The sequence below is a fragment of the Dipodomys ordii genome, unplaced genomic scaffold (assembly GCF_000151885.1).
Source record: "Dipodomys ordii isolate 6190 unplaced genomic scaffold, Dord_2.0 Scaffold45, whole genome shotgun sequence".
NCBI classification, from domain to species: Eukaryota; Metazoa; Chordata; class Mammalia; order Rodentia; family Heteromyidae; genus Dipodomys; species Dipodomys ordii.
Genome location: NW_012267261.1, coordinates 597,431 through 623,439, shown reverse-complemented (window position 1 = coordinate 623,439; position 26,009 = coordinate 597,431). Strand labels below are relative to the sequence as shown.

The window sequence follows — 26,009 nt, the reverse complement described above, 5'->3', positions numbered from 1 at the left end:
GAATCAAACCCAGAGCTTCATGCATGCAAGACAAGTACTCCACCACTAAGCCACATTCCCAGCCCTCCAATATTGTTTTTAAGAAAAAAGAAAAGCAAAGAAAGAAAACACTCGGGGCTGGGAAAGTAGCTCAGTGGTAGAGCACTTGCCTTGTATGCCTGAGGCCCTGGGTTCGATTCCTCAGCACCACATAAGCAGAAAAAATAAAGAGCCAGAAGTGGCGCTGTGGCTGAAGTGGCAGAGAGCTAGCTTGAGCTGAAGAGCTGAGGGACAGTGCCCAGCCCAGAGTTCAGGCCCATGACCGGACCCAAAAAAAAGAAAAAAGAAAACAACCACTTATTTCCCTGCTGTTGAACTCTGCCCTCCTGTAAGCTCCATAGCACACACTTGTACGTTTTTCCTGATACCCTTTAGCATGACAATTTATTATCTTTCACTGGGAGCAGGTTCTCTCTCCCCACCTGGGAACAGGGCTCTCTGTGGGCAAGTTCTCCTACAGGATGCAATGAGGTAGGCACTTGTACATTACGAGTATTCAGCACACAACTCTCAGTTCTAGCCAAGTTAAATACCCTACCACTTCCCCAACCGCCTCCCTATCTATCCATTTACCTAATGTCCATGTATTTGCTCCATAGCTGGATCATCCAATCCAAATCCAACATCTTGGAATCCTTGATGCAGTAGAATGCCAGAGGAATTGTTACCTCCAGTCAAATCTTCCACTTGCATCTCCCATCAAGACATTTCATGTCTCAAGGAGCTGCAATCATTTACTACTTGACCCAGTTCACTCCTTTTCAAAAACAAGTTTTGGGGTTTTTTTTTAGTGTTTTGGTGGCACTAAGGTTTGAACATAGGGCCCTATACTTGATAGGCAAGCACTCTACCGCCCTGAGCCATGCCCCCAGTCCTCTTTGCATTGGTTATTTTTCAGCCAGCATCCTGTGTACTTTTACCCCAGCAGGACTCCACTTCTCACCTAGCTGGAATTACAGGTGTGAGCCACCATATTCAGCTTGCTTTTGATATTGTTTCACAGACTTGGCCTGGCTTTGAACCACAATCTTCCCATCTCGGCCTCCCTCTTCACTGCAGTTACAGACATGTCATGATGCTCAGCCCTCGATTTTTCAATATATCTTACCATGTATCCTTACATACTGCCTTCAATCTATCTCCATGAACTTTCTGGCTAAATCCCTAGGACTGGTAGGTGACAAGAGATAACCATAGAGCCAGCCAGAGAAGCAGAGCACTACAATTTTGAAATCAAACACAACTAAGTTCACTAACCAGCTTGCCACTAAGTCCCTCCCTAAGTCCTTCACTCACTGTCCCTGCCAGCATTAAGGGAAATGATACAGGCTGAGTGCCCAGCACTGTGAGCACTCAATAAATGGCCAGCGATCATGGTAATTAGTTCTATTCCTGTTTTCCATTCCAGCCTGCCACGTAATCACAGCACTAATCATGAGGTCTGCAAGCCCTTCCACCGGATGTCTTTGCAAAGCCTCAGTCAACATCCTATTCTCTTTGCCTCTGACTAGGCATGACCAACTGGAAACAAGGGGTCGACCAGAGTTCCCAATAAAAAATTCTGACACTGAGTGGAGAGTGAAAAAACAAGGAGAACACAGCTTGTTTTACTGGTTCCTTTAAGGGAACCGGCCACCACTCTGTAACGCGGAAGGAATCTTAATGTCCTGGCAGCTGCCTGGGTCACTTAGACATGTGGACTTTGCTCAAGTCTCTTTAATAAACCCAGTCAGGCATCTGTAACTCATGCCTAGCATCCTAGCTACTCAGAAGGGGCTGAGATATGAGGATCATGGTTCAATGTTAGCCTGAACAAAAAAGTCCATGAGACACTTAGCCTAAATAACCACCAAAATGTTAGGAAAGGAGCTGTGGCTCAAGTGATAGACTGCCAGCCTTGAACAAAAAAAAAAAAAGCTAAGAGACAGTGTCCTGGCCCTAAATTCAAGCTCCAGAACCAGCACAAAATAAAGCAAAGAGAAAAGGAAAGAAGGAAGGGAGGGAGAGAGGGAGGGAGGAATTTATAGACCCAAAGGCAGATACTAGAAAGAATAAAGGTGAAGGGGTACAAAAGGCTACTGTGACTGGTGTATGTTCTTGACACCTTGGCAAGTTAAGTCACTCACAGCATTTTGACAGGTCAAATTGTATGACAAGGGTACAGCCTCCTTACCTAGTTTTACTTGCAGCCAGCACTGCAGGTTGGTAAGCAACTCAGGTGCTATGAACATTATCTTCAGGCAGATGGCACAGGACCCAGTCTTGGCTTTGTTATTAATATCTGTGTGACCTCTCTGGGCCATACTTTTCTCAACAGTACAGCAGAATTGGCCTAGGCCTATATCCAACAATGGCCCAACACAGAAGCCCAATTATCTAGTCATCATGATCAGCTCCGTTTCTCAGAGATTTGGACTCAAGGCTGAGGCTAGACAGGTACAGATTTATTTTCATGCTCGAAACGTAATGGTTAAGAACTGCTGGCTCTACAAGTACCTACAGTCCTTCTAATTATATGACTGCTCCTCCCACTATCACCTCAGCCCCAGACGAACGCAGCACAAGCCAAACAGGTTCCACTGGGCAAGACAGCCGCTCATGCTGTGTGTGTGTGTGTGTGTGTGTGTGTGTGTGTGTGTGTGTGTGTGTGTGTAAAATAAAACATGTTTGCTAGGCTGATTCTTAAGTGAGGGGATACCCACAGTCCATTCACAAGAAGCTCACAAAAAGGACAGGGTAAGTAAATGCCCAATACAGGAGAACATGCACAGCCCCAAACTGTCTGTCATATACATACAAACCACTTGAGGGTCATATTAAGTTGAAGGTTCTGGTATGGAACTATGAATCTGCATTTCTATCAAGTCCCAAGTGATTCTAATGCTTCTAGCCCAAGAAACAAACCTTGAGTAGCTCAGTTCTGATCACAGACTGCTTGCAGGGGCAAACTTGCAGCCTAAGACCTTTCCACACAAATTGCCTGAGCACCTACTAAGTCTCATCTAGAGAACATGCTCAGCTGGAAGGACAGAGATGTAAGAAATGGAAAGGAAATACCTCTGCAAATATTCACAATAAAACATTCTTAAACCAGGGCCAGTGGCTCATACCTATCATCCTAGCTACACAGGACGCTATGATCTGAGGACTGTCGCTCAAAGCCAGACCAAGTAGAAAACTTTGTGTGCCTTTTATCTCTAATTAACCTGCAAAAAGCGCTAAAAGTAGAAGTGTGATCCAAGTGGTAGAGAGCCAGTCTTAAGAGAAAAAAAAAAAAAACAACAAGGAAGAACACAAAGCCCTGAGTTTAAGCCCAAGTACTGGCACCAAAAAAAAAAAAAAAAGCTTGAAACTCTGCATAAGAGCCATGAAGAGGCTGTGACCATTCCATTAGAAATTATTATTTATTAATTATATTTAAAAATTATTATTTATTCATTAGTTTTGGTCAGCCTAAAACAGAAACAATGATGAGGTACATTACAGAACAGCTATGAAATTACACACAGAATGGGCCCACTGTTGAGCAGTACTGTCAGCAAACAGTATTTTGTTTGTTTGTTTTTTCCAGTCTTGGGGTTTGAACTCAGGTCCTGGGCACTGTTCCTAAGCTTCTTTTGCTCAAGGGTAGCACTCTACCACTGGAGCCACAGCACTACTTCCAGCTTGTTCTGTTTATGTGGTACTGAAAAATTGAATTCAGGGCTGCATGCATACTAGGGAAGCACTCTACCACTCAGCCACACTCCCAGCCTTAGCAAACCGTAATTTTACAACCTACTAATCCAGAAGTTTTTTTTTATTTTAAAACAATATGAAAAAGAAAATGAAGAAAGTGGACAAAGAAGAAAAGGAGGAAGAAGATGAAATAAACACCATCTACAGCCTATAAAGCCTAAAATATTTGCTAACTGGTCCTTCACAGATAATGTTTGCCAAGCACTAGAGTAAAAAGATGGAGAGACATACTCACACAATTAACACTAGATTTAATAACAGGAACAGAAAATGACTACAGGTTTTTTGTATTTTCCTCTTGGTACAGTCCCATATGTTCCTAACTTTCTCTAGTGACCAATAGTTGCTCTTAAAATTAAAAACAAAACAAACAACAACAAAAAATGTTTGCCTTTTGCACAACGGGGCCCAAATCTGAACACTGCATCATACAAAATGACTTGCTGATACAAAATTTTTAAAGTGGATATTCATCACAGTGCTACTTACCATGATGAAAATTGTAATGTGGTATTTTTTTGGGGGGGGAGTCAATCCTGGGCCTACGTGCTATCCCTGTGCTCCTTTGTACTCAAGGCTAGCACCCTAACACTTGAGTCATAGCGTCACTTTCAACTTTTTTCTGTGATTAATTGTAAATAAGAGTCTCATGGACTTTCCTGCCTGAGCTGACTTAGAATCACAATTCTCAGATCTCAGCCTCCTGAGTAGCTAGGATTACAGGCATGAGCTACTGGCACCCAGTTTGGAAAAGTGGTAAATTGTGAAGCTGGAAGAATATGCAATAAGCAAAAACTACATGTATGAAAGTATCTCAAGGCCCTGAGAAGATGCTCATGCACTACTGCTTGCTGAAATGAGACATAAAGCCATAATACAGTAAGATTTCAAATCAGTACATTACGAATGCATAACAAAGTAATAAAAGCAACTAGTCATGAACAAATATTAAAAACACAAACAGTGCTTGTCTCTAAAAACTGAATTTGTGTGTGTGTGTTAGCTTCTTCATATGGTTCTGTACTTTTGAAATTTGTTATCATGAGCATGTACGACTGTTATTACCAAAAAACACTACACATCATAAAACTTGGGTTTGTTTTTGCCTTCAGTTCTTCCTGAGAAAACCAAATGAGACTCAAGGAGAAAGCTGTGCTGTGCTTTGTGGGATGAGCCAGCCATTTGTTGGATAGAAAAGAAGGGGAGGGTCCTTTTGGCCATAAGTAAAACATGTGTGAAAACACACAGGCATGCAAGATGGTGGGGCCAGCAACACACTCAAGGGACCCAAGCAAGAGTGTGATTGCTGGGGTGGGGGTGGGGGGGGAGAACATCCTGGTAACCAGGAAATGGTCAGATGGTGATGGAGCCAACATGTATATGGTGAGCATTTGACCAAGAGGTCAAGGGAAATGGTGAGTAAGAAGACAAGCAGTCAGCTGGGGAGTTGGAAAAATGTGTTCCCAGATGCCCATTAATCAATCAGAGTCAGGGAACACAGAATCTGTGCTGGGAAGAAGAGCAAGAGAACTGATAATTAAGTGTCTTCCACCCATCTCCACTCAAATTTTTTCTCCACAATTTTCTCCTGGTGAGGCCATGCATTCATTTATGTCTGGAAATAAAAATAAATTGGTGAATCAAATCAACACATTCTTCCTGCTCATTCTGTATCACTAAAGGTCCATTCTGACTTCTTCCTAAAACCAGACCAAGCAAACACTCTCTGTTGCTTCACAATAACTTATGGTCACTATGTACAGATGCCAGGAAAGGATATGTCACTGTGTGTCAGTGAGCCCAAACAGACTGAGGCTGAGGGAAAGAAAAGAATGAAGAAGAAAATCTCGCTCAGGGACAGTGCCCGAGTTCAAGCCCCACAACTGGAAGAAAAGAAAAGAAAAGAAAGAAAGGATAGGGGAGATGCTGGCAACTGGTTGGTACTTTCACTGGCTTGAGGTGAAGTAGGACCAGGTTTTCAATTCTCGTAGCCAGAGGCCATGATTTTGGAGGAGACGGGAGGCTGCAGAGAAGCTGTGCTGAAACCAACTCATGGCTAAATTCCTAGCGGGATAAGAACAGGGGTTTCAGTAAACTAGAAGGAATGTTGTTGGCAGGAGACACATCAACCTCTCCAGAGGGCTTTAAATGGAAATGTAAGAGCAAAGGAAGAAACTTTAAGTACAGAAAATACACTGGGCAAACAAGTGTGTCCCAGCTATGAGTACCCCCAAAAGGGTAAGGCCTCCAAAATCACAAAGAACCAGAGGAAGGAGGGTTTGGACAGCCTTCCAAGCCCCCAGAGGGCAACCTGGCAAGAAAATAACAGGACAGTTCAATGTAAGAGCCTGGGAGGAGGCCACAGAGCTACAATCAGAGGTACATGTTCAAGCCAGACAAAGAAGTTCCATTGAAATAGGAGACAACACAAGAAGAAACCACTGTGGAAGACTCAATATGCAATGTTCACAAGCAGCAAATGTCAAAATCTTGGAGGCAGCCTGTCTATATGAGTAGTAGGAAACGGGAGAGATGGTAGCTAGGTAGACAGGCAGGGGCAGTAGTATTGCAATGTCAAGGCCAACCTGGGCAAAGTTCGTGAACAAAAGGAAAAGGGTTCGGGCACGGTACAAGTGGTAGAGTATTTGCAGAGCATAGGTGAGGCCCTGGGTTCAATCCACAGTACAATTAAATGAAATTAAAATTTTTAACTAGAGATAGCCAAATGGAAGGCCCTGAAAAGCAAGATTGACTTTCACCCAGGAAAGCTTTACCAGCTTACTTACCAGATAACTTTGTTATCACTTTGAAGCAGAACTAAAAATAATACCGTTCTGTAGCTCCCTTGTTCAAAATATGGCTTTGGGAAATCAAAATTGTTAGAAAATAATAATAATATTCTAAGTGCTGATGGCAACCAGGAGAGTCTGCCTTGGTTTCTTTGACTCTAGCTGACTTGACAAGCTACGTGACTCTAGCCATGTCCTTTCCTCCAATCTTGTATCTCATTTCCCCATCTTTTTTATTTTTAAAAAGAGAAAGAAAGCCAGGCACCAATGGCTCACGCCTGTAATCCTAGCTACTCAGAAGGCTGAGATCTGAGGATCACAGTTCAAAGCCAGCCCAGGCAGGAAAGTCAGTGAGACTCTTATCTCAATAAAAACCACTAGAAAACCGGAAGTGGCGCTGTGGCACAAGTGATAGAGCGCTAACCTCGGGCTGAAGAGCTGAGGGACAGCACCCAGGCCCACAGTTCAAGCCCCACGACCGACTAAAAAAAAAAAAAAAAAGAGGAAAAACCCCAGCAGCTGAACTACTAGCTCAGTGGTTCTCATCAACACTTGCTGTGCCTGTAAGCTTGTTGGAAATGTAGTCATAGGTCTTGCCTGGCTTACTTTATCAGAGACTCTGGAAATGAATGGAAGCCCTATAAACCTATGAGAATGGCTGTGATGCTCCTTCAAGTTTGAGAACCCCTAGACTAAATAGTTTATTCTGAGCACCTTGCGCTTCTTCACTTCAATATCATCAGACTCCTCCCAATCGTGCCATTCTGACTTTGATCTGCTATGAACTTAAGTCAGCAGGCCAGCTCCTGTGTGCACGTCTGACACTTCCTCCTGTGATTAATACACAGGCCCGAAGATACAGCAGTGCCCTCCACTGCACTTCTTTTTTCCACTTACCACCTCAGTGGTATCCATCCTGTCACTGTATTAAAAAAAAGCAAAGTCAAAACATGAGAAGAAGGCTCAACTATGAGCAGCAGGACATCTTGGCACTCTTTTTTTAAAAACTAGTAAGGCAGGGGGCATTGACTGCCAAATCAAGTCAGTAAGAAATTAAATTCATCAATCAGGGTCTAACACTAAATCTAAACAGGATTTTTCAAAGCCCAGTGATCTTTTCTTTTTTCTTCAATTTAAAACCACCTGTATGAAGGACAGCATTTTCTCTGTATGCCAGAAAAACTTAGAGATAAACACTTCCTGCTTGGTGTTTATGTATCAAAAGAAAAAAAATCCAGATAATCTAAGTAGGAAAACATATTGAAAATGTACTATTCTGTCTATGCACACTCCCAACAAACGAAGTATTAACTGCTGCACCTAGCTAGACACTAATGGCTCATTCCTGTAATCCTCACTACTCGGAAGGATGAGGTCTGAGGATTCTGGTTTGAAGCCAGCCTAGGCACACATCTACAAGAGACTCTTAACTCGAGTTAACCAGCAAAAAGCCAGAAGTAGAGGCAGAGTGCCAGCCTTGAAGGAAAGCTTGAGGCCATGAGTTCAAGCCTCAGTACTGGCCACACACACACACACACACACACACACACACACACACACACACACACACACACACACACACACACACACACACACACACACACACACACACACGACTTTAGTGCCTGAAACTTTACTGCAGGATGAATGAATGAATGTCTGTATGCTGATATAGGACGTTGTAAATATGAACAAATTAAGGTCCTACTCTACAGGAACTAAGTTGGAATCTACTACAGGGAACATCAAACCTGTCCATCCATCCACCCATCTCTCCTAAAAATGTGTGCTTCATGTCTGCCAAATTCTAGATAGGAATGAATATTCTAAGAAAGTTAAAAAAAATTAAGACAGAAACTGACAATTGCAAGAGAAGACAGAAAGGAGTCAAGAAAAAGGGTCACAAGGGATCAAAAGAGGATGCGATTACTTCCTCCTTAGTAGAGTGGATGGACAGAAATCAAGGTTTGCTTTATGGATGAGAATGGTGTTAACAGGCTAGAGTTCAAAGATCTGTTTGGATTCCACCAGGTGAGGATGGCAGAAAGGATAATCTAGACTGAGGAGATGCTGGGACAAAGGGAGATCAAAGGCCAAGAGGTGTAAGAAGTCAATTGGCCCCAGTTTCACAGACCATAAACCCCAAGATAGGGAAGACTCACCAGCCCAGGGCTCTGCCACTGCCTTCACTGCCTGCCACCAACTCCCCCATCCCACAATCCTAGTACCTGCTGGAGATGTCGCCTCCCCCATCTTGGCTCCAAGGACAGAGCTACACACCTGCTGTTTCCTGCAGCTTCCCAGCTCCTTCCCAGTGCCATCTCCACTCATCCCTGCATTCTCTGGGTCTGGGTGCCCATCGCAGGCTTCCCTGTACTCAGTATGCCGTATCTTTACACTTCTGTTTTCAGTAATTTATAAAACACATACTGCCCACGAGTTTGTATTTTTAATTCCTGTAAGAAGTTTCAGGATCCAATTTGTGTGAAAGTCAGACTACAACATAATGTAGTATTGTATGATAAAAGCTTCCAAGAATAAAAACAGACAGTATACCGGGCTTATCAAACACTAGTTCCACTGGGCACTTTCACAGATTTCCTTATGAATGACTGCTTTGTTTTGCATTGCTTGTCCCAGTCATCCTGAAGTAAGTTCTAAAGACAACCGTTTCCTTATTTTATTTTTCTGTTTAGTATTTTTTTAATTTGTAATATTTCTTTCTTCTTCATTCAAATGGCTGTTTACTTGATGTTCAATGCTTCTTTTCTCAACCATCAGGGAATCTCCATGATCTTTGTTGCTCTTTTCTAGGTCTCCAGCTGCCTCTAACATCTCAATTTTGGGAGCCTGAGTCTCTGTCCCTGGATACAAGGGAGTTGGATTCTAGTGACTTTTAAGCCCTGCTTTGCCAGACTCCCTTTAAAGAGAAAAAGCAGAGGAAGGTCACACATTCAACAGGCTTTTCCATAAAGAATCCTGCTCTGAATAGTAAAGGAGACAAGAACATTCAAGCCACTCTAGACTGGGCAGCTCTGAGGACTAAATGAACACCAGTACCCTGGGCTGGATCCTAGAACAAAAACAAGGAAGCAAACGGAGGAGAGGCAGGCTGCAATCATAAAACTCAATGCATATCCTATGCAAGTAGGAAAATTGAGGGGAGAGGTTGGGAGAGAGGGGGGAGAATAATGAAAGGGGTGACACGGATCAAGATACACTGTACTTATAAACTCATTTGTCAAAGAGTGATCCTTGAGTACACTAACTTACAAACAGGGAGAAAATTGGGGGGAGAAAGATGGAAAGGGTGACATGGATCAAGATGCATTGCCTCATAATTTCACTAATGGAACTGTAACCTCTTTGTACAATTACTTAATAATATTTTTTAAAGGAAGTGAATGGAAAAACTGGAAGTCTAAACAGAATCTGGAGTATGGTTCATAGGAAAGCACTTTCTTAAGTTTTGACAAATGTACCACACTGATGTATTATGTCAAAAAATAAGGGACACTGGATGACAGATGTGAGGAACTTTATTTACAGAGACAAGAATCAGAATGACAATAACAACAAACAACACTCATCTTGATGATATATAAGATCACCACTCAGAGATTCAGGAAGGGGAACAGGTTAACAACAGTGGCTAACATTTGACAAACACCATGTGTCAGACTTCGTAAGCGCTGATTCATCTATTCCTCACAACAAGATCCACAGTATTCTTTCTTATTCTCATTTTATGGATGAAGCAATGGAGACCTAATGAGACTTAGAAACAGGTCAAGATATTCCTGCTGGGTCAGAATGCAAATCTAGACTGTGTAGCTTCCGTACCCATTCTCCTAAGCACTCCTTATTTAAACCAAAGATTTTGGAATATTTCTGGAATTTCCTAGTAGACCTATCTATCTAGATCGATCCAAAGACAAATTACAAAGGCTATGAGTATTAATTATATTTAATACAAAGGAAAGAAAATAGACTCTCAAGGCAAATTCCTAAATTCTGAAAATCTCTACTGGAGGAGAACCAACTCTCAACGACATCTGTCAGTATCTCCTCCTCTAAACACATCCCTAGACTTATCTTACCAGCACCCTGCCCTCTGGCACATCCTTCTCACATACTCATATCCACAGCCCATGTTGTGCACTTCAATCTGCCACCTGAGGACTGCCCGCTGAAAATGTCACATGGAGCCTGACTTTTCAATGTCTGCAAAAATTAGCTTCTACTTTGCACCTAACCATCTATGCTAGTCACACAACTGAGAATGTTACAGTGTGTTGGTCAGCTCTAAACCGTAAGGTACTTCATCAACTATAGTTTTCACCAAGCATCAAAAGAAGAAGCCTCAGACCTGTAATCCTAGCTACTCAGGAGGTTGAGATCTGAGGATCGTGGTAAAAGCCATCCTCGGCAGGAAAGTCTGTGAGACTCTTATCTCCAATTAACCATCGAAAAGCTGGAAGTAGAGCTGTGTCTCAAAGTGGTAGAGTGCTAGCCTTGAGAAAAAATTTAAAAAAAAAAATCTCAGGGACAGCATGCAGGCCCTGAATGCAAGTCCTGTGAGGGACAAAATAAATAAATATATCAAGGCAAATGGAAACCAGGCCTGTTATCATGAAACTGTCTACAAAGGAGCCAACGCTCACAATCGAAAAAGAAAATTAGTGCAGTTCACAAAGCAGAGGCAAAGCCTCACAGTGCCTCATGGACAGTGTCAATGACAAGACAGGCAGTCACCCATTGGAACAAAAGCTAAAGCTGTAAATTCTACAACACAAAGTTTTCTGCTTCTCACCTTCCAGATTCAGGCTGTGATGGAAACATGTCCAAGTTATGCTACAGCATTAAGGTATTGCGAACCATCAGTCATGTCAGAAGTTCACAGTTCTGCTCCAAATGACCGTAGGGGAACCCTCCAGTCTTGTTTAAAGTCAACCTCTACAATACCTCCCTTTCCACCATGAGGAAAACCTACCCTAATTCCATACTGGGTCCCAGCCATAAATTCTTAAGTTGGAAATCACTCAGCCTGTATCCTCATCAGGCAAAGCCAAGCTTCCAATTCAGTATCATGGCTACTAGGGTGTGTCTGCCCAGCCCTCCTCAGCTCTGGGAGGCTGGTGGACAGGATCTGTACCCTACAGCAGCTTTCTCCAAAGCATACTGTGTCACTAGGCCTAAACAGTGTTCTAGAGAGAGAGAAAAAGGAACAAGGGGATAAATTCACAAGGGTTCTACAGTCAAATCACACTGGGAAACAAACCTTTTGAGAGGTTACAATGTACACTGACTTATTAAAGATTCGGGAAAGTTCCATGGTAAAGATTCTTCATTTCCCGTGACAGACTTTGGACATAATAACTTGACTAGGGCACCCTTTTCTGATAGAACAGCCTTAATGGTCTTAGAAACATGGTCACAAGGAATCACAATGTTCTGCTCCTATGAAGCAGGTCTCCTGCTAAACTGACTGTCCTAGCAAGGAACAGGTTCCTTGTCTGAACTGCTATGGTATCCCCAACACCCAGTAAAGGGCCAACATGAATAAACTAAACCCAATGCTCTCATTTAAGTTGAAACCAGAAATGTCAAGATGACACCCTCCCTCTCTTGTACTCATTCTTGAAAAATGAAATAGAATGGAAATTTCTCTGCTATACCTCAACTAAAAGTTCCTATAATCTGATGGATTCTTTCCCTCTTCTTCACACACCAAGTTGGTTGTCTACCACAGGAAAATTAAGACAGGTCAGAAAAGAAAGTGATGAGGACCCTACAGGCCTTTGGGGTAAGAAATGGGGGAGGAGGGGAACAAGCAGTGTGTGCAAATGGATTAGGATAAACAAGACCTGTCGGTATCTAATTTAGACCTAATAAGATAGTTTGCTGAATGTTAATTAAGTACTCAGTGGTTGTTACTAACTGTGGTGATTAACTTAATTTTGAATTAAATAAGCAATAAATGCTTAACTGAAGTTCTATTAAATTTTACTCAGCAAGTGAGAAATATGAGGCTCTTAATTGAGTTTAAACAAGATAGTTATGGCAACTTAGTTGAATTTTTATTACGTTAAGATAACTGCCTTATTAAATCTAAATTGACTGTTTTATTTGATGGGGAAATATGTCATCTGTCCCTCCCACTTACGAAAAACATGTCCAAAAAGGTTTATAATTAGTGCAAGCTACTTGGAGTTCTTTTGTCCTTTACTCTTTTTTTAATATTGAGTTTTCTCATCTAAGCATGAATTTGAATCTTCCTGTTAGATTGTCTGTATGGATTCTTGGTGTGTCAGTACATGCTGGTAATCTCTGCTAGTGAACAAGTGATATACCTGGTATCCTACCTTACTTTTCTAGACCTAAGTCATTACATAGGCTAAGTAAAGACAGTGGATTGGAAATCACTGGCTGGCTAATCACTTGCATTTTTTTCTTCATAGTGTATGCAGTTTCTGAAACACTGCCTGGCAGGTAATTGAGCACTGAAAAGCCTAGTGTGGTGACAAATACTTGCAAACCCAGCATTTGGAAGACTAAGTCAGAACAATTACAATTCAAGGCCAGCCTGAGTTACATAGCAAGCTTCAGGTCAACAATAAAACACTGAGACAGACCCTGACTCAAAAACAAAAAACAAAAGAATGAATGAATGAATGAATGAATGCACATATAAAGTTTTGGCAATTCAACACACTAAACATTTTTTAGCCCTTTCTTACCAAGCTTCTCCAGCCTAGACCACTTTTTCAAGTTTTTTCATTTATTTTTTAAAATTCTACAAAGGGGTTTCAATTCAACATGCATATAATACATCTTGATCAGTGTCACCCCTTCAATCATTCTCACTGCCCAGACCACTATTTTTTTTTTGTCAGTCATAGGGCTTGAACTCTGGGCCTGGGCGCTGTTCCTCAGCTCTTCAGCTCAAGGCTAGCTCTACCACTTGACCCACAGTGACACTTCCGGTTTTCTGAGTGGTTTATTGGAGATAAGAGTCTCATGGACTTTCCTATCCAGGCTTGTTTGGACTGTAATCTTCAGAGCTCAGTCTCCTGAGTAGCTAGGATTACAGGTGTGAGCCACCAGTACCTGGCTAGACCACTTTTATATGTTGTTATTTAATAAATGATATAAGGAGAAATGCACTGAGCAGAGGATGGGTCACCTCAGGGCTACGCGGGGACCAGGCTGTAGACCTTGGATGTACCTCCTTCACAGGGCCTGGGTTTCCTCTTTCGTAAAATGAGAAGATAGGATGACTCCCATTCTTTGAATCTTCTCTGTGATACACTGCTCCAGGGGTAATTCAGCTTTGATTTTTCTGTGATCTGAGGTTTTATAGTATCTCTTGGTATCTCCAGGACCCTCCTCTTCAATCCACCCAAAAGGACAGATCCAGCAATACTACTACTGCCCTATTGATCCTGCCTTCATCATATAGTCTCAACTTGTTACAAACACCAGAGCCTTTTTCAACCTAGGGTCAACCCATCTGCATGGCATCTTTCTACAATGTAGTCCCATACCTCCATGCCTCTGTTCATGTTATTCCCCCAACTAAATATTTTCTTTTCTCCAAGCCTCCCATATTTCTACTGATCCCTCAATGTCCAATAAAATGACATTTCTTCCTATGAGAAACTTAAGTTTACCTAGATCCCTAGAGGTCAGTCATCATTCAATAAGAGCCATCAGATAGTTTCTCATATACTTTGTTGTTGTTGTTTTCAAAACAAGGTTTCTCTATGTAGACTAGGCTGGCTGAGAACTTGTGCTCCTCCTGCCTCAGCTTTCCATTTACAAACCTATAATCCGGGGGCAGCAATCACATAGCATACGTGTTTCCATCCTCAAGGCCCATGCCAGATTTCCACATTTATACACTGATTCACCTGAAACATGCTGTCCAGAGAGTGAGTGAATACACAAATGTGTCAGATTGATGGGCAAATGTATATTTAGGGTCTTGTCCAACTGCCAATACTAATATTCTCCAAGAGAGGCTGCTAAACTGCAGCCAATAAGAAAGACTGCCAAGGTGGAAAAGGCCAGCTACTGGAACGCTGACCTACCTTTCACCTCCATCTAAGAAAAAGTGCCACTTACCTACCTGGTCACTGCAAAGTTTACCTTTCCCATGACTCAGGGAACACCCTGCCCTCTGGGTAGCAACTCCTTACTACAGTTCCTAAAAATGATTAGTTTTCATACCAAACACGACAAGTGCCAACCAAATTGTTTTCTTGCCGGGAACTACACAAAATCTGTCTTCAGTGGAAATTCACTGGAAAGAATAAGTGTAGGTGACTGGTGACCTCCTGGCACTGAATTTAGTACAGCATTGGACTTTACACAGTTATAGAAAGAGATTATTATCAAGATGGACCACTGCATGAAAAATACATTAGAAACCCAGCTAAAGTACTCAATGGATAGAGAATCAATCTTATTTCTTAACTATTAATAGCAGAGCAAATTAGGCTCCCTCATTGTGTGTGTGTGTGTGTGTGTGTGTGTGTGTGTGTGTGTGTGTGTGTGTGTGTGTGTGTGTACACAAGCTGGTTCATGCACATGCACATGCATACAACTAGAGCTTGAACTCAAAGCTTAGGTACTCTGCCTCAGCTTTTTTGCTCAAGGCTCTACCACTTGAGCCAAACCTCCATTTCCTGCTTTTTGGCTAGTTAATTGAAAATAAACACACTTTCCTGTCTCAACTAGTTTCGAACTGCAATCGCATCTCAGCCTCCTGAGTAGCTAGGATTGCAAGGGTGAGCCACCAGCACCTGAACTGAATTGCCCAAATGAATTTTAGTCTAAGCCTTCATGTCCTTCTTTTTTTCTTTTTTTTTGGTCAGTCATAGGGCTTGAACTCTGGGCCTGGGTGCTGTCCCTCAGCTCTTCAGCTCAAGACCAGCACTCTACGACTTGGGCCACAGAACCACTTCCAGTGTTCTGGTAGTTTATTAGAGATAAGAGTTTCATGGACTTTCCTGCCCAGGCTGGCTTTGATCCATGATCCTCAGATCTCAGCCTCCTGAGCAGCTAGGATTACAGGCATGAGCCACCAGAACCCAGCCTTCATGTTCTTTGATTTCTCAGGAAAAGCTAGCACTTCCACCAAACTTAAGTACATGGTCCAGCATGCCCCATACAGCCCACAATCTTGACTTCACCTTCAAACATTTGAACTCTTTCATACATGTAGTTCATTCAACAGACATTTCTAGAATACCTAGTACCTCCTGTAATGAAATATTTGCAATAATTATTGTAATAATTGTAATATTTGTTGAGCCTTTAACTTAGGCCTGGCATTTTCTATAGAACTCAACACTCACATGTAACCATAGACTTTATTCTCCACTCAGAACACCTCTGAGAATGAAAGGGAAAAGTATTTCTACTACAAGAACATACGCAGGAAATAAACTGAAGCTGTCCTGGGCCAATCAATATGATCAGTCTATCAGTGAAGTAAGCATTTTTATATGTAAGGAAATTGGGGTTAACCTTAAAGATAAAAATCTTTTAACATGCAAAAAATAAAAGTTCTCTTTAGAATGCCAAGGATTGCTGGGTGCTGGTGGCTCAAGATATACAGCACTACTCTTGAGCACAAAAACTCAAGGACAGTGACGCCAGATCGAGCACAAAATAAAAATAAATAAAATAAAATACACTTTAAAAAAGAATGCCAAGGAAGCCAGGGACCAGTGAATCACGTCTATAATCTTAGCTACTCAAAAAGCTGAGATCTGAGGAACACAGTCCAAAGCCAGCCCAGGGAGAAACAATCCATGAGACCTTACCTCTAACCAGGAAAAAGCCAAGAGTGAAGGTGTGGTTCAAGTGGTAAAGTGCCAGCCTTGAGAAGAAAAAAAAAAAGCTAAGGGAAAGCTTTCCCAGTACTATCACCAAAAATAAATAAATAAATTCTCTTAAGAATGTCAAGGAACTTATACTTCATATACCCTAGCTATCTCCCCCCAGGGCAAGACGTTTATCTCTAATGTCTACTGCGTACTGGCTGCTGACCTAGTGACAATGGAATACCAAAAAAAGTTATAGAGTGAAAAATGTCTATCTGGAGGGTGGCAAGAGGCCAAAATCACAAAACTTTTAGGTCAGTGACGGTGACCTAGCTTGATTCTCATGCTTATCTAAAAAGGTAAGGTTTCTGAAACGTTGTCACATATGTTTTGTTTGTTTGTTTGTCAGTTGTGGGGTTTGAACTCTGGGCCTGGTGCTGTTCCTCAGTTCTTCAGTTCAAGGCTAGCACTTTACCATTTGAGCCATAGCTTTCTAGTGGTTTATTTAAGATAAGAGTGTCACAGACTTTCCTGCCCGGGCCAGCTTTGAACTGTGATCCTCAGACCTCAGCCTCCTGAGTAGTTACCATTATAGGCCTGAGCCACTGACACCCAGCTTCACATGTTTTTGAGAAAGATTGGCTCTGCCATTCAACATTGGCTTTTCCTTTGCATTCCTGAGAGCTGTCCTGCCATAGTATAAGGCCACTTATAGAAGAAAATCTCACAGGACTAAAAACTACAAACTCAACACAAATGAAAATCTAACTCAGAGTGCAATACACTGCATAGTCATTCAACTGGTTGAGTCACTTTGTATACCACCTGGAAAGACTATCTCTGGATCTCACCACACATTTTTTGTAGCATGCTATTTCCAACAGTGGTGCCCTCATTAATAAAAGTAAATCAGAAATCCAAGCAGTGCTTGTGACACTCTAGGGAAGCTCCCTCTGTTTAAATGAAACATTGAGTATTTGAACTTGGAATTGTCTAGATCCAAAGCCCATGATCCTCACTAGCAGAGAAAGGAGCCATCACTGTGTGCCAGAGACCCAGCTGAGCACCTGAACTGGGCCACATGTTCATCCTATATTATAGCTTACAAAGTGCTACCACAGGAACTTAGCTAGTTTTCACAAGTACACTGTGATATATCATATGATCTCATATATCATATGATCACATGATATAGCATATGATATATTATGTGGTATCATATATCATATGATCACATGGTATATCATCTGATCTAGCATATGATCTCATATATTATATAATCACATGATATAGCATGTGATGTATCATACCTTCATGGCAACTGAAAATTGTGGATATTCCACAACTTAAGATCACAGAGCTCATGAATGGCCCAAACACATGTCTTTGTTTTCCCTTGAACAAATTAAATGGTGAAGATACACTGCCAAAATGACAACATGGTAAAAACCTAGATTTTTGAGCTATATAGTCACGAATCTAATACTATCTTGTCTTCCAAAGCCTCAGACCCGGGCAGCCAACACTACTAGACAGGACTAAGAAAATAATAACAGCTTCTATCTATGTGTGGATCATGCTGAGGATGTCGGTGGCAATTATTTCACGCTCTCTTGCAGAAGTCAAACAGCAGGACAGAAGTTTTGGAGACAGGAGTTCAAGTCTCGTGATGCTACTTAAAACCTAAACCTCAGAGGAAGGTTTCTCCACCCTTGAATTTGTGCCCATTCTCCATGAGATCAGGCAGATCTTTGCCAACCCATCTCAAGTTGCAATTGGGAACTAAGTCATAAAAATGATTGTAAAATGCACTTGCCACATAAAAAGAGCTACAAAGGCTATGAATTACTACCAGGTTCTGACAGATGGGTTATGATGGGCAGGTTTTAAAGAGAGGGAAAAGACAAGAGATCTGCCTGGTAATGTCTCCAAGACTGTCAGAGTAAGCAAAAATAAGCAGGTAAGCAAAAATAAGTAGATTTAAAAGGAGAATGGTGAGATGGGGAGTAAGGAATTGTCACAAAGAAGAAATCTGAAGCTAGGAAAGATCAAGGAGCTTGGGGCAGGCACCAGTGACAGTAACCCAAATAAATCCACACAAACACACACACGTATCCAAAACCAAACCACTGAAACCATAGCGCTTTTAGAGAACAAAGCAAAATATGTGAAAGTGAGAGGGAAAGGATGATACTGTCCAAAAGAAACATATTCTTTGCCCAACTTACATAACTATAGCCCCTCTATACATCACCTTCATAATAAAAATTTAAAATACTTCTTAAAAGAGAAAGCATCTCAAAAAAGATAACCATTTTTAGTTGTTATTACTTAATAATTGAAGCTGAAAAACTTTTTTTTTTTGGGGTCGGTCATGGGGCTTGAGCTCTGGGCCTGGTTACTATCCCCAAGCTCTACCACTAGCACTCTACCACTTGAGCCACAATGCCACTTCTGGTTTTCTGGTGGTTAATTGGAGATAAGAGTCTCACTGACTTTCCTGCCCAGGCTGGATCCTCAGATCCTCAGATCTCAGCCTCCTGAGTAGCTAGGATTATATGCATGAGCCACCAGCACCCAGGTTGGAGAACTTTATAAAGAAAAGAATTTTACCTAGCTCATAGTTATGGAAGTTTAAAAGCATACTGCCAGCATCTGTTCAGCCCTGGTGAAGGCCTGGTGAAGGATGGTACCACAATAACAGGCGTGCAAGTGGAAAAGATATCACACCACCCAAAAGCAAGCCAAAGAGCAAATCAGAGGCTGGGTTGGCTCTCCTGTAACAACTAGCTCTCAGAATTCCAGGGAACTCCATTAATCCATTCCTAGTACATACCTTTAAGGACTACCCACTAAGGACCCTTTTCCTAGGCCCAGTCTCACATCCTCACACCAAGAACCAAACCTCTAACATATGTGCATACCCTTGAAGAACTAGTCACATCCAAACCATAGCAGTGATACATAATCAATCAATATAGTAATGATATACACATATAAGCACACAAGAATGTTTGAAATGATAGGAAGATAAACATTTTCTAGCCCTGACTTTATGGTTTACCTGAATGACTTCCATTGACCGTTGGTCACTCACGCCCACCAATCTCATTCATGCCACATGCATTAGGAACATGGCCATTTCTTCCAAGCCTCTCACCAACTACAGCAGACTCCCACAATGCACTTCCATTCCTCCCTCTCTTCCTTGACCACCTCTTGTATGATCCTCACCTTCAAGCCAATGGATTTCCACTCAGATTCAGCTTCCTGTATGCAGCTGTACCACTTTAGATCCCCTTTCCTCTAGCAAGTTTCTTCTTGCAAAGCAGTGTAGCATTCCAAAGCCTAGTTCCAGGAAAAGTCCCCACCCACCAATGCACATATGCAGTTAAGAGGGCCTCATTACTGTCCTGGGTCAAAGTCTCAGGCTCACTCATCCGGTTACTAAAAGTGTTGCTATGGCTCCTGCATTACTATCAAATACTTAACCCCACAGAGATGGTTCCAGAGCCTCGGCTCAGCCTTGTTCTCCTGTGAACCATGAATCTCTAGAGGACCAGTTAATGGCCCCTATTATCTACACTAGATAAATTTAAACATTACTTAGCAAAAAATGAAAACTCACGCCCTACTCCACTTCCCACAGTCCTCTTTGTGTGGGCTTTTTGAAATACAGTCTGAAAAACAGGCCACCTTCTTCTATCTGTATATGCAGGTATATCTGCATATGGTGCTATTTTTGCCTGGTAGGGCCCTCTGTCACCTTTCCTTCCTCAGTTGTCCAACTCCAATTTAGTCCTAGAGATTTCATTCTAATAGCACTCATCTACGATAGCTTCCCTGAGGGTGATCATCCCCTCCACAGAATAAACATACCCTGTAACAACATTTAATACACTGATCTTCCCCTACACACACACACACACACACACACACACACACACACACACACACACACATGTGAACTTGACCTTTATCTTTGGATTCCCAAGATCTACCTGGGCCCTGGTTCACAGTGAGGACAATTATATGTGCTTTACGTACCAGTCTCCTCATGTATCTCCAGATTCTAGTTCTACCATGTTACCTACCAGCTTCTATCTTCTTTCTCTAATTCAGCAAATCTTCAAGGTGAGGGAACTTTCCAGTCCTCCCAAGTTACTCTGTACTTGACCAATATTTCATCATTCAGCACTATAAACCATTGTTCTCAACTCAAAATCAATCTAGCTCTGTCCTATTTCCAGTCAAACTATACTAGGTATGTGGCAGGTAAAGTTGCATGTTATCACAAAGAAACACAAGTTTGGAGTCATAATTTTGAACCCATCCCAAATTTAACCCTTGGACAAGGGTTAAAATGGAGGTGGCACTGATTCTCAGATGCTTGAATACATTTAAGTGGACCATCTGGTAGAAAGTACCTTTACAGTACAAAGTACTATAATTATAAAGAACATGATTCACTAGATTACCGATGGCTGAGGATTACAAAACTGGCTATTCAGAAGGCTGAGATGTGAGGGTCAAGATTTGAAGCCAACCTAGGCAAGAAAGTCCTGAAACTCTTATCTACCAAAAAGCCAGAAGGTAAGTTATGCCTCAAGTGGTAGAGTGCCAGCCTTAAGTAAAAAATGTAAGGGTTGTCAACGAGACCCACACTAAATAGATTGATAGATGGTAGACAGAAAGATGAATAGACAAATACATTGATGGCATGAGTAACAAACCGTGTCAAATTTAAATTACTAACTAGTAAGGCTCTGGTGGCTCACCGCTATAATCCTAGCTACCCAGGAGGCTGAAATCTGAAGACTGGGATTCAAAGCACATCCAAGAAGGAAAATTTGTGAGACCCATCTTCAGTTAAGCAGCAAAGAGAAGGAAGGATGGCTCAGGTGTAGAATGCCAACCTTGAGCAAAAAAGCTGGTGAAAGCCTGGAGCCCTGAGTTCAAGCTCCAGTACCCACATAAAATAAATCAAAAAGTAAACCAGCAACTATAAGATGGATCAATATCAACTTAGAATATAACAAACTATTCTACAATGACACCTCTCTGATTATAAAACTGAGTTCAGCGATACCAAAATATGAAAAAAGATGTGTATTCAAGATAACCCAATAGAATTTGTCTCAATAAAAATAGGAACCTGAGATAAAATTCTCATATTTGACAGACGTGCCTAATAGGTGCTCAGTAACACATATCAGATAAATGGACAAACACTCAATGATAAAGATCTTAAGCCAAATGATTGCCTCTCTCACTGAAATTGAAAAGCAGGCTTTCCAATGGCCAGGATTTCCTCCTAAAGCTTGTTCCAGCCTGCTGAAATTCCTCAATTGATGGCTTCAAGTCATACCCAAACTCAGAGCTTGGTATGTCTAAAGCCCTTCATAATTAAGTCTCACCCACCCATTTCTGCCTGGAAATCTCTGTCGGAGAGGAATGGCCTCTCCACCAGAATGTGCCCTGCCAAGAAGGGTCCTATTTAAGTCTCAGACATAATAAGCAGCTCAGCAGCTTAGCTTCCTCCTCCCTCTGCCAATCCCCAAAGCCAACTCCAGACTCCATACTGCTTACAAGGAGCCTGAAGCTGGAGACAGCCAGACCTAGAGACCCCAGACTTGCTTTCCTACTAGTCATACAGCTAATCCCATCTACCTATCTTGTACTTTTAAGCCCTGGGCCTGATGGACTGCCTGCAAAGATTTTTCTAAAAAGGCAAAAAATCTGCTTTTTAACTACCTTGGTGCTGGCAAAAAAAAAAAAAAAAACTTGCAAGGAGGAGGTTCTAGATGGGACAGGAGAACTGCACTGAAGCTACAGGGCTGGCTCTCACTTTTGTGGACTTCTGTTTCCTTTCCCTACCCAAGAGAACATGGATTAGCTCTTTCTAGAGAACCCCCTATCCACTTTCCCTCCCTTCCTCTAAAAGGTTTCTTAAAATGCACATATCAAAGAGAGGTGAAACATTAAGTCACTAACACCTTTTAAGAAAGGTTGTTTTTTTTCTCTTATTTTAATTGGAGAGGCCTCAGGGGGGGAAGTGAAAAGACAAAGGGGGACTGAAAATAAAGTTAAAGGAGTGTGGTTATAGGGACCTAACTGACTCTGAGCATTTGTTAACTCTTTCCAGTTGGGAGGGGAAGCAGTGGACCCCCTTCTGGGGGGGGGGAGGGAAACAGTTAAAATATTACTGTTCCTTTAGAACCCAAGACACTGCCTAGTCCACCTACCCTGCACTGACTTGCTCAGGGCATGACATGATTTCCGACCCCTTCACCAAACCTCAAGCCCCAACAAAACACCATAAATGGTTCTCCCCACCCTATAGTCTTGACTGGTCTGCGATGGCTTGGGATGGCCTTCATCCACGAGTGTGTCAAACTTCAGAACACTCCCCAACCTTCAAAAGCCCTGACTGACAACAATCCCCTCCAAGGGCCATTTCGAGTCCCTCCCGAAGGCCCCCAAAATCAAGCTAGTCCCCTAACTCCCCTGTAGAACTTGAGTTATTCATTCTCCCCCAGCACTTCCTACTCTGACTCTGATTGGGCTCTTCCAAGAGAGCGCTCCCTGAGGGCAAAGTCTGAGCCCAATCGACCTACACTATCTAAATCACAAACACAAACACACACACACACACACACACACACACACACACACAGGAACTAAGGAAGGGGTCCTAAGCCACCTATTCTAATACCAACCCTGCCTCAAAGGGATGCCTTCACAGACGATCCTCTCCTCTGCACCTCAGTTTCCCAGACTGTGAAATGGGAAGGCCAGAAGGACTGAGTCCCTGGGCCCTTTGCACAGTGACAACTGTGATTCCGCGAAAGCGCGGAGCAGCTAGGCGTGGCCCCGCCCCCTGGGCGCCCAGAAAAGCCCAGGCAGGGGGGGCGCTCGGAGAAAAGACTCCAACCCCGCCCAGTCCCGAAGTCCAAGCTTCCCCCCCTCCTATAAATTCTAGATCCCCCATGCTCCCCCACCTCCAATCCCCCCCTCCCTTTACGGGGTGCACCCCGTGATTGGGCCGAGGCCCGCACTTCCGCACCGCGGGCCTGGCGGCCGGGGCAGCACGCGCTGCACCCCGCGCTCCAGCCACCCCCGAGGCGCTCGCGCCGGGGTAGGACCGGGGGTTCCTGCGGCACCCGCGGGCGGAGGGTGGAGGGGGGGGGAAGGAAGGAGGATTTGCAACAATACCTCAGGGAGGAGGCGGACGGGGCAGCGGCGGCGGTGGCGGCTGGAGGAGGAGGCAGCCCTGGAGGAGGAGGTGCCCAGGCACTGCCCCCTCCCATTGTCCCCCGTCCCGGACAGGCCCGGCCCCGCGCCCCGCGCCGGGCTCCGGGGAGCGCGCGCCCCTCACCCCGGGGAGCGTGCAGCCAGCCCTTACCTTGCAGCAGCCGGCTGTTCCCGGCCGCTAAAGCTACTTTATCCCGGGAAAGCTTGCGCGGGGCCCGGGAACGAACCCACAGACAAAAAGTGAAACTTCGGCCGGGCTGGAGCGGCTGCTGGTTGGTGCCTTTCCCCCTCCTTCCTCCCCACCGTCCCCACCCCCTCCCCTCAGTCTCCCGTGCGGTGCCCGGAGCGCTGGAGGCTGACGTCAGGGGCCTGAATTCCTGACTTTGCCTGCACGCATTTGTCCATGTAAGGTATGGGGAGGCGGGTGCCCCGGGGCCGCGGCGCAGCGCTCGCCGGCGCGCGGGCAAGGGGAGGGGGCCCCCGCGGCGGACCAGGGCCTGGCCGCACGGTGGGCGCAGCCAGGGCATTGCGTTTCCAGGGAGGAAGCGGAGGAGACGTGCGACTGCCGGGAGCTGGCAAAGGAGGAAGGGGAAACGGGGAGCTCATGGAGCTCTGCCTCCACGAAAGGAAGAGGAAGGAGACGGAGAGGATGCCTGCGCGCGGAGGTGGGGTGCTATACCAAAAAAAAAAAACACACACAAAAAAGAAAATGAGGGAACTTCATGTGTGCTGTTGTTTGAGGCGCCCAAGGACCGGGCTGAGGCTGAGCGGGAAAGACCTGGCCTTGGAACCGACTTCCAGGACCCTCCTTGGAAGCCCCGCCCCTGCCTGGCTGAAAACTTCGGGGACGCTGGAGCCCCGGGCAGACCGACTTCTAATCCATGCGCTCCCCACCTGACCACACTGGAATTCCCCAGAGAAACGACTTGAGCCGGGCCCCACGCCACAGACCCAGAACTGGACCCGCAAACTGTGCAATCCGGTGGGGTTCCCGCCTCCAAAACAAGGGTCCCAACCCCCCCTTCACCCCCCACCACACACACACACCCCTCCATCCCTGCAGCCCCAAACCAGGTGTCATAGGACCACGCAGCAAACCTAGTTCCTGGAAGGTTCTGGTTGACAGTGAGCCCTGAGTAGCAGAACAACAAACTCTGTCTTTTAGTCCAAGTAATGAACCCCAAGAATGGAACATTTATTTTACAGTCCTACCTATAAGTCTAGAAAGCTTGCCTTGTGCTTATAGTTTGATTTAAAAAAAAAAAAAGTCCAGAAACTGGGTGAACTGGTTTGAATAAAGACAAGCCTATTCTTGGAAGATTTGAGTCAGATTTTTTTCCTCAGACGTTTGTAAATGTGAGTAATGGTGAGAACCTCGCTTGCTATGTCAAAGGGTCATTTCCTGGAAGGCACACCAACTTTCTTTCCTAGTATTTCTAGACGGTTCTTATCTAAAACATAATTCCTCGCCTCATTAGGTCCCAAGAGCACTGTCTCACAGGTTTATTACATCTTTCCAAAGTTGGAAAAGACTAGTTGCAGTCCTTTTAAGCTGATGAAAAAAGGCAGGTGAAGATACTTGCCCAGCACAAAACAATCCATTCTGTCTGAACAGCCTCCCTCCCCCAGGACAGCTCACTGAGGTTTTCCACCCTCCTGGCCCTGCCGCCCAGCAGGATCTGAGCCCAGCTATACACCATCAGGGTACACCACTAAGATGTCTATGATCAGAAACCCCAAAACAGGGTTCTTTTGAGGTTAGATTGGGATGACACTCTTGACTAAGAAATAAGGAAATAGAAATCCACATTCTTTCTTGAGCACCTCTTTTATTCAGTCTTTCAGACACTTCTGAGTTCGTTATTTAATAAAATTGTCTCAGCTACACATTCAATAATATGAACAGGGAGGTCAGTGACATAATCTTTTTCTTTTTTCTTTATGCTGGTACTAGGGCTTACACTCAGAGCCTCAAAATTCACCCTGGCTTTCTCTTTCCTCCCCACCCCCACCCAAGGCTGGCACTCCTAACAAGTGAGCCACACCTTCACTTCTACCTTTTTGCTCCTTGACTGGAGATCAAGAGTCTTAAGTTTTCTACCCAAGCTAGCCAAGACTTTCAGATCCCAGCCTCCTGAGTAGCTAAGATTACAGGGATGAGCCACCAGAGTCAGGCAATATTTTTTTTCTTTATAACTGACATGGTTTAAAATGGAAAGCATGATATCTTTTTTTTGGGGGGGGGGTCATGGGGCTTGAACTCTGGGCTTGGGCACTGTCCCTGCGCTCTTCAGCTCAAGGTGAGTGGTCTACAGCTTGAGCCACAGTGCCACTTCCAGTTTCCTAGTGGTTTATT

General features: G+C 43.7%; 1 protein-coding gene across 3 annotated transcripts in view; it reads right to left on the bottom strand.

The window, feature by feature from the left end:
• The window catches only part of Lpp (LIM domain containing preferred translocation partner in lipoma), a 694,475-nt gene extending 670,442 nt beyond the window's left edge, over window positions 1-24,033 (bottom strand). The window contains exon 1 of one of the 3 annotated variants that reach the window (XM_013019488.1): window positions 23,805-24,033. The gene's annotated coding sequence lies outside the window, so the exon portion shown is untranslated. Of the gene's footprint in view, window positions 1-19,463; window positions 19,752-23,804 lie in introns of those variants that run through there. The other 2 variants (XM_013019487.1, XM_013019486.1) reach the window with 2 other exon arrangements.
• Window positions 24,034-26,009: the final 1,976 nt, after the last annotated feature.